The 13,109-nt window shown below is 39.1% G+C and overlaps 1 protein-coding gene and 1 pseudogene across 3 annotated transcripts in view; both read right to left on the bottom strand.

The window, feature by feature from the left end:
* ACSS2 (acyl-CoA synthetase short chain family member 2) overlaps positions 1-13,109 on the bottom strand; it is a 42,928-nt gene that overhangs the window by 24,456 nt on the left and 5,363 nt on the right. The gene's annotated exons all lie outside the window — the stretch shown is intronic.
* LOC308562967 (mortality factor 4-like protein 1 pseudogene) lies at positions 2,843-3,638 on the bottom strand (annotated as a pseudogene). Its single transcript has one exon. The product of its transcript is annotated as a mortality factor 4-like protein 1 pseudogene (transcript).

Here is a 13,109-nt window from a genome sequence, read left to right on the forward strand (position 1 = left end):
GGTATTATTAATCCCATTTTAAAGATACAAGAAATCCAGAGGGAGTGGCTTGCCAAGGTCACACAGAATGATTATGGACAAATTTGTAACTAGGTCCCAAGTTTCTGACTTCCAGGCTAGTGTTTGTTCCACTACACCAATTTGGAATGTATTTAAATAAACAGGGAGAAGGCTATCTCCTAAGAATCTCCAGGAGCACTGTGAGAAGCAGAGGAGACTGCCATCCACTTTAAGCTTTGTCAAGATCATACCCATCATGATCTTTTCAATATCCTGAGAACTTCCTGAAAGACCCAAAAACTCAGGCAAGGAAGCCTGCAAATGTCTACTTTCACAGTCCTTGGCAGTGATAGGAGCACTAATTCATCCATTTGCTCCTAGAAACATGACCCCACTCCCCGAAATAAGGAAAAATACATTATCTCCAACATTTCCTTCCTAAATAAAATTCCATCTCATAGGCAAAAATCTTGCCCCTTCCAGATTGTAAGCTCCATGAGGACAAGTACCAGATTTCCCTTGTATATTACTATATACTAAGTACCTAGTACAGTGTCTGGCACATATCTATAAAATTAATTTTTTTTAAAAATTTGCTGCTAGAAGCTAGTAGATTGTCTATGGACCCTTACCTAACAGCACATACTAAAATTAAGTCAAGGATCTAAAAGTTAAGGATCTAAATGTAAGGCCTAAAACAATAAAACTTTTAGAGGGAAACATAGAACAAAAGTTTCACAATATTGGATTTGGCAATGATTTCTTGGATATGACACCAAAGACACAGACAATAAATGGCCAATAAGCAAATGAAAAGATGTTCAACATTACTACTCACTGGAGAATTTCAAATCAAGTGATACCACCTTACACACATTAGGATGATTATTATAAAAAACAAACAAACACAGAAAACAACAAGTGTTGGTAAAAACATGAAGAAATTGGAACTCTTGTGTACTGTTGGTTAGAATGTAAAAGTGGTACAGCTGCTGTGAAAAACGGTATGGAGGGCCCGGCTGGCATGGCTCAGCAGTTGAGAGTCGACCTATGATCCAGGAGATCAAGGTTTGATTCCTGGTCGGGACACATGCTGGGTTGCAGACTTGATCCCTGGTGTGGGGCCTGCAGGGGCACCGGATCAATGACTCTCTCATCATTGATGTTTCTATCTCTCTCCCTTACTCTCTCTGAATTCAGTAGAGATATATATATTTTTAAAAACACAGTGTAGAGGTTCCTAAAAAAATTAAAAATAGAATTACCACATGATCCAGTAATTCCACTTTTGGGTATATACCCAAAAGAATTGGAAGCAGGGTCTGAAAGAGATATCTGTATACTCATGTTCATAGCAGCATTATTCACAATGGCTAAAACATGGAAGCAACCCAAGTGTCCACCAACCAATGAATGGATAAGGAAAACATGGTATAGACATACAATGGAATATTACTCTGCCTTAAAAAGGAAGGAAATTGTGACACATTCTACAACATAGATGAACCTTGAGGACATTATGCTAAGAAAAATAAGCCAGTCATGAAAAAGACAAATAGTGTATGATTCCACTCATGTGAGGTACTTAGAGCAGTCAAAATCATAGAGACAGGAAGTAGAGTGGTAGTTGCCTGAGACTAGGGGGAGGGGAGAATGGGGAGTTATTGTTTAATAGGTATAGTATTTCAGGTTTAAAAGATGAAAAGAGTTCTGGAGATGGACAGTGGTGATGGCTGCACAACAATGTGAATGTATTTAATACCACTGAATTGTACTCTTAAAAATTATTAAGCTGGTACATTTTATGTTATTTGTATTTTAACACAATAAAAAAAAAAAAGAAAAATCTAACAACAACAAAACCTGCTGCTAGAAGCTAGTGGATTGTCTATGGAGCATGGCTATCCATACAAATAAAATTAGGTTACTGTCAGTTTGGGATGTCACATTTGAATTCTCTAACTTTAAGAGAAGCTGAAACTAAAGTTCAACAAGAGGTCTGTGTTACTGCTCATTTGGATAAATGAAGTATTAAAACATCATAGTCAAAAAGAAACAAACACTGGTTTTGAAAAAGAGCCTCAGTCAAAAATCACACTCAGAAATGCAGGTGTTGATATGCTATAAAAAAGTTTCCTGTATAACAACTGTTATGTGTTTCAGGGTGAATAGCTTCAGGATCTTATTTTATTTAAATAAAATAATGATTCTCTCAGCTAGTAAAACTATAAGACTTTTTTTCTCTGTTTGAATTTTAAAGAAAAAATGTACTAAAGATCTGAAAAACAATTCCTAAAAGATTGGCTTTTCCAGAAAAGTGTAGCTACACAATGCATTGTATCTATCACGTCAAAACATACTTTAGACACAAAAACAAAAACCATAAAAAAGCCACCACTTTTCAACAAATCTGAGCAAAGATAAAATGCCTAAGGAACAATGCAGATGACTTGCCAAGGATAAATTCTTTACTTTAAGCACCAATAAAAAAGATTTTTTTTAAAGGAGCACAAATGGATGAGTGTGATCAGTTATACACACTAAATTGAACCTTTGACACTAGGAATCAGAACATTTTGTCATATAGCATTAACGCATATTATAAAAGTGCGTAGTGTCAAAGGAATAGAACCACCACCGTTCAAAAGCAGCTTTGTCAATCAGGTAGTAGAACTCCACAGTATGTCTTTCCACTGTTCATCAATACCCTGGTAACAACTTTAAAATGAAAAAGAAAAAAAGAAAAAGAAAAAAGGAGCTGTAACCTTTTATATTCTGGTCAAAATCAAACAGAAAACAAACATCAATTCTGTTGTACACTAACACTTCCAAAGTACATCACTTGTGCAAGAGAAGGACTAAGAACAGAAATGTGTCACAGAGATCCAAACCTAAGTGTAAGGAAGTGTCTCACACAGCTTTCCGGCGGGACTCAGGAGGAGCCACTTCATAGTTGCTGGCACTAAGTAAAGTTACAGAATTCTTTGCCAGGTATTTTAGGAAGTCATGAAGATAATTCAGTAATAAAGCAAGGCTCTTCTCATCCAGAGGTATATAGGCCAGCATCACTCCAATTTGTACAAATAATCCCCGTAGATGTAGCTCTCCATACACTTGGGACATTGGTACATCAGGGTGATCTGCAATGATTTCAGCATAAGGCAGCCTCTCAAATTTGTAGAGTAGCTGAGTGCCCAAAATTACACTGAAGTATTCCTTTATCCCTGCCATAACTTTACCAGCATACTCATTATTTGTGTTTCCTCAAGATTTCTCGTAATTTGCATAATTCTCCAAAATGGAATCCTTACTCTTCTTGGTAGGAAGATAAAAGAGCGGTTTCTGCCAGGTAATTAGGTCCCACTTATCAACAAGCCATGGTTTTAGTTCTTCAGGATCTTTCCTTTAACTTCAACTGTTCATGAATGTTTCCTTGTTTTCAACAGTAGGACCTACTTGAGCTCTTTTCTTGAGAGGAGGCTAAGGTGTCTCACTGGTACTGCCATCATCCCCATTTCCAGGTGTTTTCTGTTTGTTCTTTTTTGTTTTCACTTCAACATTTTTCTGTTGCAGACCAGATGTCTTCTTTCCTGGGGCAGCCCCTTTCATCTTCCCCTCTGCATACTGCACCTGATTGGCTTTTTAAGTTCTTGCTTTTTCTGCAGATTGGTATCCACATATTTGAGTACTCTGCTTTCTGGAACCCATTAATCCCAATTTTTATTTCAACCACTGTAATGTATAAAGTATTTCACTTGTTTGTCCTTTATGGCAACCTTTACACACTTTGCTTCATAAAATGGAGGCCCATGAAAGCACAGCACTCGCTCACCCTCCTGGAATTTAGGCCTCAGATCCTGCTTTGGTGCATTTACAGGGATTCAGTTCAGTCTCCTTATCCTACCACTCCAACTCCTGCCCCCCCCCCTTGCCACCCCACCCAGCTCAAACTATAATAAGTAGATCAAACCTTAGAACCCTAGATGAAGGTTGTTCTCAAAGCCTCACATCCCAAAAAAGGTAACAGATAATGTCTGAGACTCCCCCTAAGCCTAAGATTCTGTAATATTCTCTTGTCCTTTCTGTTTCAAAATTCCAAGCTCCCTAATGCCTAATGTATAAAGTTCATATTGTTGGCCCTGTGTCCTGGATTCCTCTAGGGTCTGGCCCTACCTTAACTGATCAAGCTCAGCTATGCTGTTCTTCTAGGCCCACCTTTAGCTCCAGCTGAAACACTCTCAGCCCCTGAGCAGGAATGCTGTAATGACAGAGAAGTAAATGGACAGGGAAAGAGCTCTAGATTGGAAGTCAGGAAATCTGGATTTTAGGTCAAGCTTCACTACTTCTTACAGTGTGAGACCTTTTAATTACTTCACTTCTCTGGGCCTCAGTTGCCTCAACTGAGGAATACTTCATTAAATGTTTTTTCTAATTCAAGATTTTATTGTTCATTCTATTGGAGAGCAAGAAAGAAAACTGGAAAGTGAGACTTGGAAAAAGCTTCACAAAGAAGATCACATTCCAGGTGGTTTGTAAAGAATAATCAGGATATAGACTGGCCCAGATAAGGAACAGACCAATTCAAGAAGAGAGGACCAATGTTAGCTTAGATTCAGAAGCAGAAAAACACAAGCCAGTCTATAAGCCAATGCCAATCTTAAATAATATTTTCATCTATCAGTGGTGTTTTTTTTATAAAGCTAAATTTATTTGATATAAAAGACTATACTTTGTGGTGTTATATCCTGGCTATTCTTTTGCAGTTAAATTATTATTATTTTTAATCCTCACTCAAGGATATCTTTTCCATTGCTTTTCAGAGAGAGAGGGAGGGAGGGAAGGAGGGAAGGAGGGAGAGGATTGATGTGAGAGAGACACATTGGTTGCCTCCCGCACGTGCCCCAACCGGGGCTGGGGGTTGAGCCTGCTACCAAGGTACGTTCCCCTGGCTGGAAATGAACCTGGAACCCTTCAGTCCACAGGCCAATGCTCTAACCACTGAGCCAAATTGACTAGGGCTATTTTGATTTTTGGTTGAATGGTAATAAGTTAATATTTACAGTTTCAAAATATTCTTTTGTGCCCTGGCCGGTGTGACTCTGTTGGTTGAGCATCATTCTGTGCACTGAAATGCTGCAGGTTCAATTCCTGGTCAGGGTGCATACCCAGGTTGTGGATTTGATCCCCAGTCAGCGCCTGTACAGGTTGCAACCACTTGATATTTCTCTTTCTCTCCCTCTCCCTTCTACTCGCTCTAAAATCAGTAAAAACATATTTTTAAAAAAATTTAATATTCTTTCTTCATAAAAATTTAAATTGGCAACTCTTTGGGGGTCCCAGATGAAATATTCATTGAATTTTTTAAAATCTCAATCACTGATATAAAACAAAATAGCAACCAATTCAGTTTAGACCTTACACTGTATTTTGTTGGCTAGAAGATTGAAAAGATAAAATGTTAAGGCCGTGAAAGTCAAGTAAAGACTAAGGGACTATTCTAGATTGAAGAAGGCTATAAAGATATGACAATTACAAGTCATGTGTGATTCAAACTAGATCCTTTGGCTACAGAGGACATTATTGGAACAACTGGCAAAAACTTCAATGGAGTCTGAGGATTAGAAGGTAGAGGTGTATCAATATCAATTTCCTGACTTGATAGTCGTATTATGGCCACATAGGAGAAAGTCTTTGTTAGAAATAGACTCTAAAGTATTCAAGGGTCTGCATCTTACTCTCAAATGGCTTAGAAAAATAAGTCATTTGGCCTGTACTTGCAACTTGTCTTTTCTTCTTCTTTTTTGTTCCTGTTTTATTATCTGACTGGAAAATTAGACAACCCACCAGTCCAGGAGGAGAAGGGTGGGCTTAACCCTCCTCCTCATTGCTGCCGGCTTCAGCCCTGCCTTGGCCCTTTATGGCATTCTCCTTTTCCATGAGGCCTCTCTGTAAGGAAAGCAGAGGTGGGGGCAGTCACAGATGTGCTTCTGGGAGTCCAGGAGGACAATGGAGGACAGGATATTCACTACCTGTTTGCAGACACTGACAAGGACCTGGCAGATGGGCACTCAGGCATGGTGGATAAACTTGGCCAAGGCAAACTTGAAGACCTCTCCAAAAAAAATCCTTGGTCTTTAGGACCAGGATGTAATCCAGTTCATCTTGCTCTCATCCAGCACCTGGATGCAGATAAGTCACTGCAGCAGTGTTTACCTTCAAATGGAAGCTCACATCAGCAGCTCCTGGGCAGCCTTATGATCCTGGCCAGAGTAATGCTGATCCTCCAGAGCTCACATTTGTTCCAGAACCCATATTTGACAATCAGCTTCAGCTCTTGGTCTAGGTGGGATTTGAAGGGTCTCTGTGGGAATCACTTAGGTTTTGCCACAAACCTAGCTCTCAGCCACTTGTGTGTTGGCTTCACTATCCTGTCTGCGCCTAAGCACAGGCTTCAGTAACTGAGAAAGAGCTGTACTTGTAACTTTTCTATACATTTAAGAAATGTTTTAAATGTTTAAAGATTGATCATATAGACGAGGGAGGGGTCATATAAAGTGCTGCAAATACTTAAAATTTTATTCTGTAGGTTAAAAAAAGCCAGAGAGCCTTTTAGACTAAAGGCCTCTCCTCCACCTCAAAACTTCTTACCTACTAAAATCTCAAGCTATGGCAGAACAGAAATGAATGATTTGCCAGAGTGGCCACCCAACAATCAATGTCACTGCTTGCTAAATCACAAAAGGAAGGGAATAAGAGGTGAGTCCTTGCTTCCATAAGCTTAAAATCTTTAATTAGAGAGATCTAAGCAACCCACCACCTAAAGCCAATCTTGGGAGACAGTAACCAAGAACAAGAAAATGCAGGAGTAGGAAATCACCAAAGAAATGCAAAAAGAAATAACTTAAGTGTGGTCAATCATTAAATACTTCCTAGAAATGATGGCTTTTGAACCAAGTTTAAGGAAAGAGGCTAAGTGTTCATCAGAGGAAAGAAAGGTATTTTGGAAAGGATAGAAAAGTCATGTATGGCTGCCAGTCTTGAATCCCTCTGCCTAACAATGCCCTTGGACATATGTGATGTGTATGAGTATTAGCACCATCTCACAGTAGTAACTCTTTTCAGTGTGTTTTCTCATCTTTCATCTCAGCTAATCCTTATAGCAATCTTTTGAGATTGGCAGGACAAGATTTGCTATCCCCATTTGAAAGGCTGGGAAACTGAGGGTCAGAAGCATATTATCAGATGCTTAAGGTCATAAAGCAGTAGTTAGGATCTCTGCCCATAGATGGAGATCCTCAGGCTAAGCCATATATATATGAATACATACATATATGTATAATGAATACATGAATAGGCATATCTCTGCTAAGGAAAGGATGTTATTTCTTTGAGGTTCACTCTTAAATGTTTTTAGCCTTACAAATTATCATTATAAATTGTAGTTGACATTTATAAAGCCAGCCCTAAACTCTCTAAGTAAACTACTAGCTGGACAAATGACAAATTGTCAAAGAAACTAAGGCTATGAAAGTAGAAGCATAGTATCTGCAACAAAGCATGTAGGTGTTCTTCTGTCCAGAAAAAGTTACATCAGCTATGTGACTCTAGCCAAGTCATGTCCACTTTCTAAACCTCAAGTTCCTCTGCCCTGACTGGATTGGCTCAGGTGGTTGGAGCGTCATCCTGTACACCAAAAGGTGGGGGGTTTGATCCCTGGTCCAGTTGGGTCATGTGTGGGAGGCAACAGATTGATGTTTCATTCTCACATCAATGTTTTTTTCTCTCTCTCTCTCCCTTCCTTTCTAAAACAGATTTTTAAAATTTAAAAAAAATAAACAACAACCAAAAACCCTCAAGTTCCTCATCTATCAAGTGCTGTTGTGAAACATACCCAAGTTCCAAAAAACAAATAAACAAAAAAACCCACACAGACACAGTTTATTATTAGAAAAACTGAAAAGTCTTCGGTATTATGTGAGATTGTAAATTGAGTGGTAGAGTGTGACTGTCAATAGGGCTGTTGTAATTTTAGAGATGTAAGGTCAGAGCAAAAATGATAATAGTTCCCTAAGGCAGACCACAGCTAGAATACTTAATGAGAGATATTGGCCAACTAGAATATGTCTAGAGGAGACTGACATGGATGATGAAGTGTTGTTCAGGAAACCACATCATACAAGGAACCTGGGAATGTTGACTCAGTATTACTTCATCCATAAAACAAGAACACTGGACTAGATCAGGAGTTTTCAAATTGAGCTTTGCAAATCCCTAAAGGTTCCACACACATATCTCCCAAGGATCACAGTGACGAGGTGAAGAAACCAAGAGAATGCGGTTCTGGTCCTCTCATTCATGCTTCAACCAGGATCAACTCTGCTCTTACCTATTTTAGGTGTGGGGCTTTGGCATAATGATAAAAATAGCTAACACACTGCCAAGCACTAAGCCCTTTTCACAGATTATTCCAATTATTCCTCACAACAATGTATGTCTTAGGAACTGTTATTATTCTCATCTAACAGATGGGAAAACTGAGGTTAAAAGAGGTAAGGCCACTTGCCCAACCAGTAAGTATAGGGATTGAAACACAAGCAGAGTCCAAGCCTACTCCTGTTAATTACTATACATATAATATTGTATTTGAATAAAAGGGTTATAATGCTTAAAAAAATGAAAATTACTAGATGATTTTCAAGGCATCTTCTGTATTTAAATTACTATAATTCTACACTGTCAGCCTGGCAAAGGGAAAAAACAACTGCCCTTGAATACTTGAAGGAATGTCTATGTGGCTCCAGGACATAGAACTAAGACCAAGGGAAGAGAACAGAGTGGGAAGAAAGTTATGGAGAAGAAATATATCTAAGAACTTTGTAACAGAGCTGCCTAACAATGAGTCAGGTAGTGAGCAAACTCTGTGGTCTTTATAGTGGTCCAAAATCAGAACCATTACTTATGGGGATTGTTGGAGGATGGAGCTAAGTGGGGCTACAATTCCTCCTTTGTATAGGAAGTGGACTAAATGACCTCAAAAGATAGCAACTGGGAGTCTCAAAGTCTCAGTGGCTCAAGGTATCAGACACGGGGGATCATTACCAATGGCCAATCTCTCCCACACCAAATCCAGGAAAATGAGGGAGGGCCATCCCCAGCTCCATGCCTTCTGTATTTACTGTTATGTGAGTCTGCCCTAAAGCAAGAACCCATGCTACATGCTATCTTCAAAGAGCAAGAGGCCAGTACTGGGTTCCTTCCCTTCCTCCAGCACCTCCACTGCAGTTCCCTATATTTGTGACAGAAATTCTGAAAGTTAGTGCCAGAAATAACTTGAGCAAGTATCCTGTTCATTCCCCCACACACACTGTTTACAGGCGGGAAAAAGAAGGCTCAGAAAAGGGCATTATCTGAAGCCATTCTCCTCATTAAATATTTACTGAACACACTGGTAATAAAAAGTGAGCCTAGACGCAAACTCAAGTAGCTGACATGGAGCTCAGGACACTGAATCATGTCTCAAGTCAGTCTCCATTTATTATACATTTGTTATTACAAATGTTAGTATATAAAATATTAATATGTAACATATCATTATTACTATACATTTATTATTTATATCCCACATACTTCCAAAAAGTGATTATTAATTTGGATAGCACAACCTACTTATCTCATTTTCACTACTTTAGGGAGTGGTTCTTTAAGGCATCAAGGGTCATGAAATTTAGGGAGAAGTGAGAGAAGCAGATTAGAGATCCATCTTAAGCATGAAATCCTCCAGCCCTCCTCCACAATCTGCCCACCTACTTCAAGTGGAGACTGTTCCCAGCAAGTTATTTCCCCACATATCTCCCATAAGCTTAAAGTGCTTATGCTACCAGCAACACTCTTCCTCAGCTCCTTCACCACAAACCTTCTAAAATCCTCCCTTTCTTTCACCATCTCAACAGACGCTCAGCCTACCTACTGAGTCACCATTGAGTCACGACTGGTTGCAACAGAACTTCTAAAACCACTTCCTCTTCAGAAACAAGTATAGAATCCTGAAATATGAGAGCCGGAAGGGACTTTGCAGAGTACCTACGGTTCATCTCCTACCACTCCCACAAAAGGAAGGCTCAGAGAGGGGAACAGAATGGCCTAACTTGACTATATTTCCTTACCAAGTATGTTTTAATCAATAAATACATTGTCATGAAATCAGTGAAGAATCGATGGAGGACAAAAGTGTTCCTCCATTCCCATCTCACTGAAATGAACTTCAGGATAGACCTAGATAATTAGGAGTCCTTACACTCTAGGACTCTGGATTTCCATGTTACCTTGACAATCTACTCCTTGTTATAACATGGGTTTGTGTCACCCTCCCAATCATCCTCACCTTCTCAAACGCACACACTCCCACATACCCCACAGGGATCTGGAGAGTTCTAAATATCACACTCTGGAATTCAAGGTCAGGAGCATACAGAGATCCTGAGAGCAGAGCTTCTATCATAAGGTCGCTCCTAAAGTCACCTGCTTCACAGAAGCTCCAGTTTCTAAGGAAGGTTTGAATAATATCCAGAGCTGTGGAGAGATAGCAGTAATTTCAGCTGAGGATGAAGGGTGAGGTGACATAGAGATTATGACAGCCACAGGCAACTAGGCAACTGAAAGCAAACAGTGAAAAGAATGAACTATACTAAACTTCTTGGGCTTTGGAGATGGGGGTCCTCTACTGGAAAAACCTAGATATTAAGCAGCTAGTATAAATCACCAAAATAACAGCCATTAATTACTCTTTTCACCCTCTCCCTTTAGACCCTTTAATTAACCCCTCAAACCTCCTACTGTCCCTTGGTGTCCCTTCAACTAGCCATACCCCACTCCTTAAGCTACCCCAGATATCCCTCATTAACTATCTTTCCCTGGATGCTAAGTCCAAAAACTTTTTCACTGATTACCTTCTCACACGTTAACACATAAATCTCCACTAACACCTCTACCTGCCATATTAAGGGGGAAGAAAATGCAAGAGAAACTGAAATCAAAGTCTTGTTTGGAGGTCAAATTTAGCCCTTGGATCAGGTAAATGTGTGCCTTTGAAAAAAGTAAAGTGTTATACAGATTAAAGGGACCCTTCACTCTTCTCTCTCATTTTCTCCCCCTATCGCCCCACCATCTATACACCCAGGTTCTTATATTGGTTTCTTTCTTCTAAATTACTCTTAAATTTTCATCTTTCCATTCCATTCCCACCAGCAGTATCCCAGTTCAGGAAAATCTACCCTGAATAACAAACTCCCAGCTCTCTGACTTCACACTCCCATTTCCACATGTATCCAGATTAGTCTTCTTAAGCCCAGCTGTGACCACATCATTACCTGCATAAAATCCTTTCAGAGGTATCCAAAACTAGTCAAGATCTCCCATTCCTGGACCTCATACACTGTTGGAAACAACCTTGATTCCTTTCTCTCACTCCCCACATCCAATCCAAGTGAGCAACTTCCATGGGTTCTTCACCCAAAATAGATACAGATTTTGACTAATAACCTTTAAGCTACTACTATGATAGTCTAAATCACCACCATTGCCCACCTGGATTTCTATAGTAGCTTCCTAATTGATCTTCCTGCTTCTACTCTTGACCTATTCTCAACATAAAAAATCTATTATTGCCCTTCTAGTCTCAACACAGTCTATTCTCAACATAAAAGACAGACTCTAAATATAAGTCAAATTATTGTCTCATCTATGCTCAAGATTGTCCAGTGGTCCCCATTTCACTGTGAATAAAACCCAAAAGTCTACATTGACTTTTAAGATTCTACACAATCTGGTGCCCTGCTGACCTCATCTCCTACTGCTCTCTTTTTGTCCAGCTCACACTGCTTCAGCTACACAAACTTCCTAAGTACTCTTCAGACACACCAGGCAGCAGCATACTCCCACCTCCGGGCCTTTACACTTGCTCTTGTGCGTACCTGAAATATTTCCCCTTCCCAATTCAACTATCTGCATAGTATACTCCATTTTCTTCAGATCTCTGCTCAAATGTCACCTTTATCAGAGTTCTTCTCTTATCAATCCCCACTCTTTGTTGTCATTCTCTTTTCCCTTATGCTGCTCTGTATTTTTCCTATAGCATTTATCACTACCTGTTATATATTTATTGGTTTGTTGTTTATTGTCTGTCTCCCCAAACTGGAATATAACCTTCATGAGGGCAGGGACTTTTTTTGCTCGGAATAGTGCCTGGTACACAGTAAGTTCTCAATAAGTATTTATTGAATAAATAAATTGTTTCCTGAATAAACCCTTTACTCCAAAGAGCCTTGGTCTTCTCACTGTCCCAATAATAATAATAGCAGCTAATTTTAGTGAGTTTTCACATGTTCCAGGAGTTGGACACATGGCTGTTGTTTTTTAACCTATTCAATTGACAACTCCACGAGATTAAAAACCAAACAAACTATTTTTATCCACATTTATAGTTGAGGAAACCGAGACTCAACGAGGTTAAGTAACTTGTACACAACCATACAGTTAGTGGCAGAAATAGAACTCAAATTAAGTTAGTTTGACACCAAAATCCATTCTCCTAAAATTTTGTTATACTGCATCTCTACATGCTTTCTCCCGTCTGTGAACTATTCGCGTAACTGACTTTTTGCAGTTTGTCCCATATTTGCTTTCAGGCTGTTTTATATAGAACTATTCTTCTAAAATAGAATGTAAATTCCATGAGACCAGGGTGTGGACCATTTACACCTGATAACACATTTTATCTGATATGTTTAAGAAAATTAAATTAAATGTATGTCTAATATGACTAATTTCTCCTTTCCTTGTCAAAGCCAAGTGTTGGACAACTAGAATAAGGAAGTATTTGAATTATTTCAAACCGGGGGGAAAATTCAGACACAAGCATCTCCTATGTAGATCTTTAAAGGTTTTCTGATCCTTAAAGAACCTAAGAGGTGGGCTCAAGTGTCGGAAGGAGCTAAAGAAAATCTAAACAGACATAGGACCTAGTTTCAGTGGTGTAGTGACCCCAAATTGAGCAATGGAAATGTGATTATACACCCACTCACATTTATACAGTGTTTTCCAATAAATAAATG

Source organism: Miniopterus schreibersii (genome assembly GCF_964146895.1).
Source record: "Miniopterus schreibersii genome assembly, chromosome: 10".
In the NCBI taxonomy this organism is placed as follows: Eukaryota; Metazoa; Chordata; class Mammalia; order Chiroptera; family Miniopteridae; genus Miniopterus; species Miniopterus schreibersii.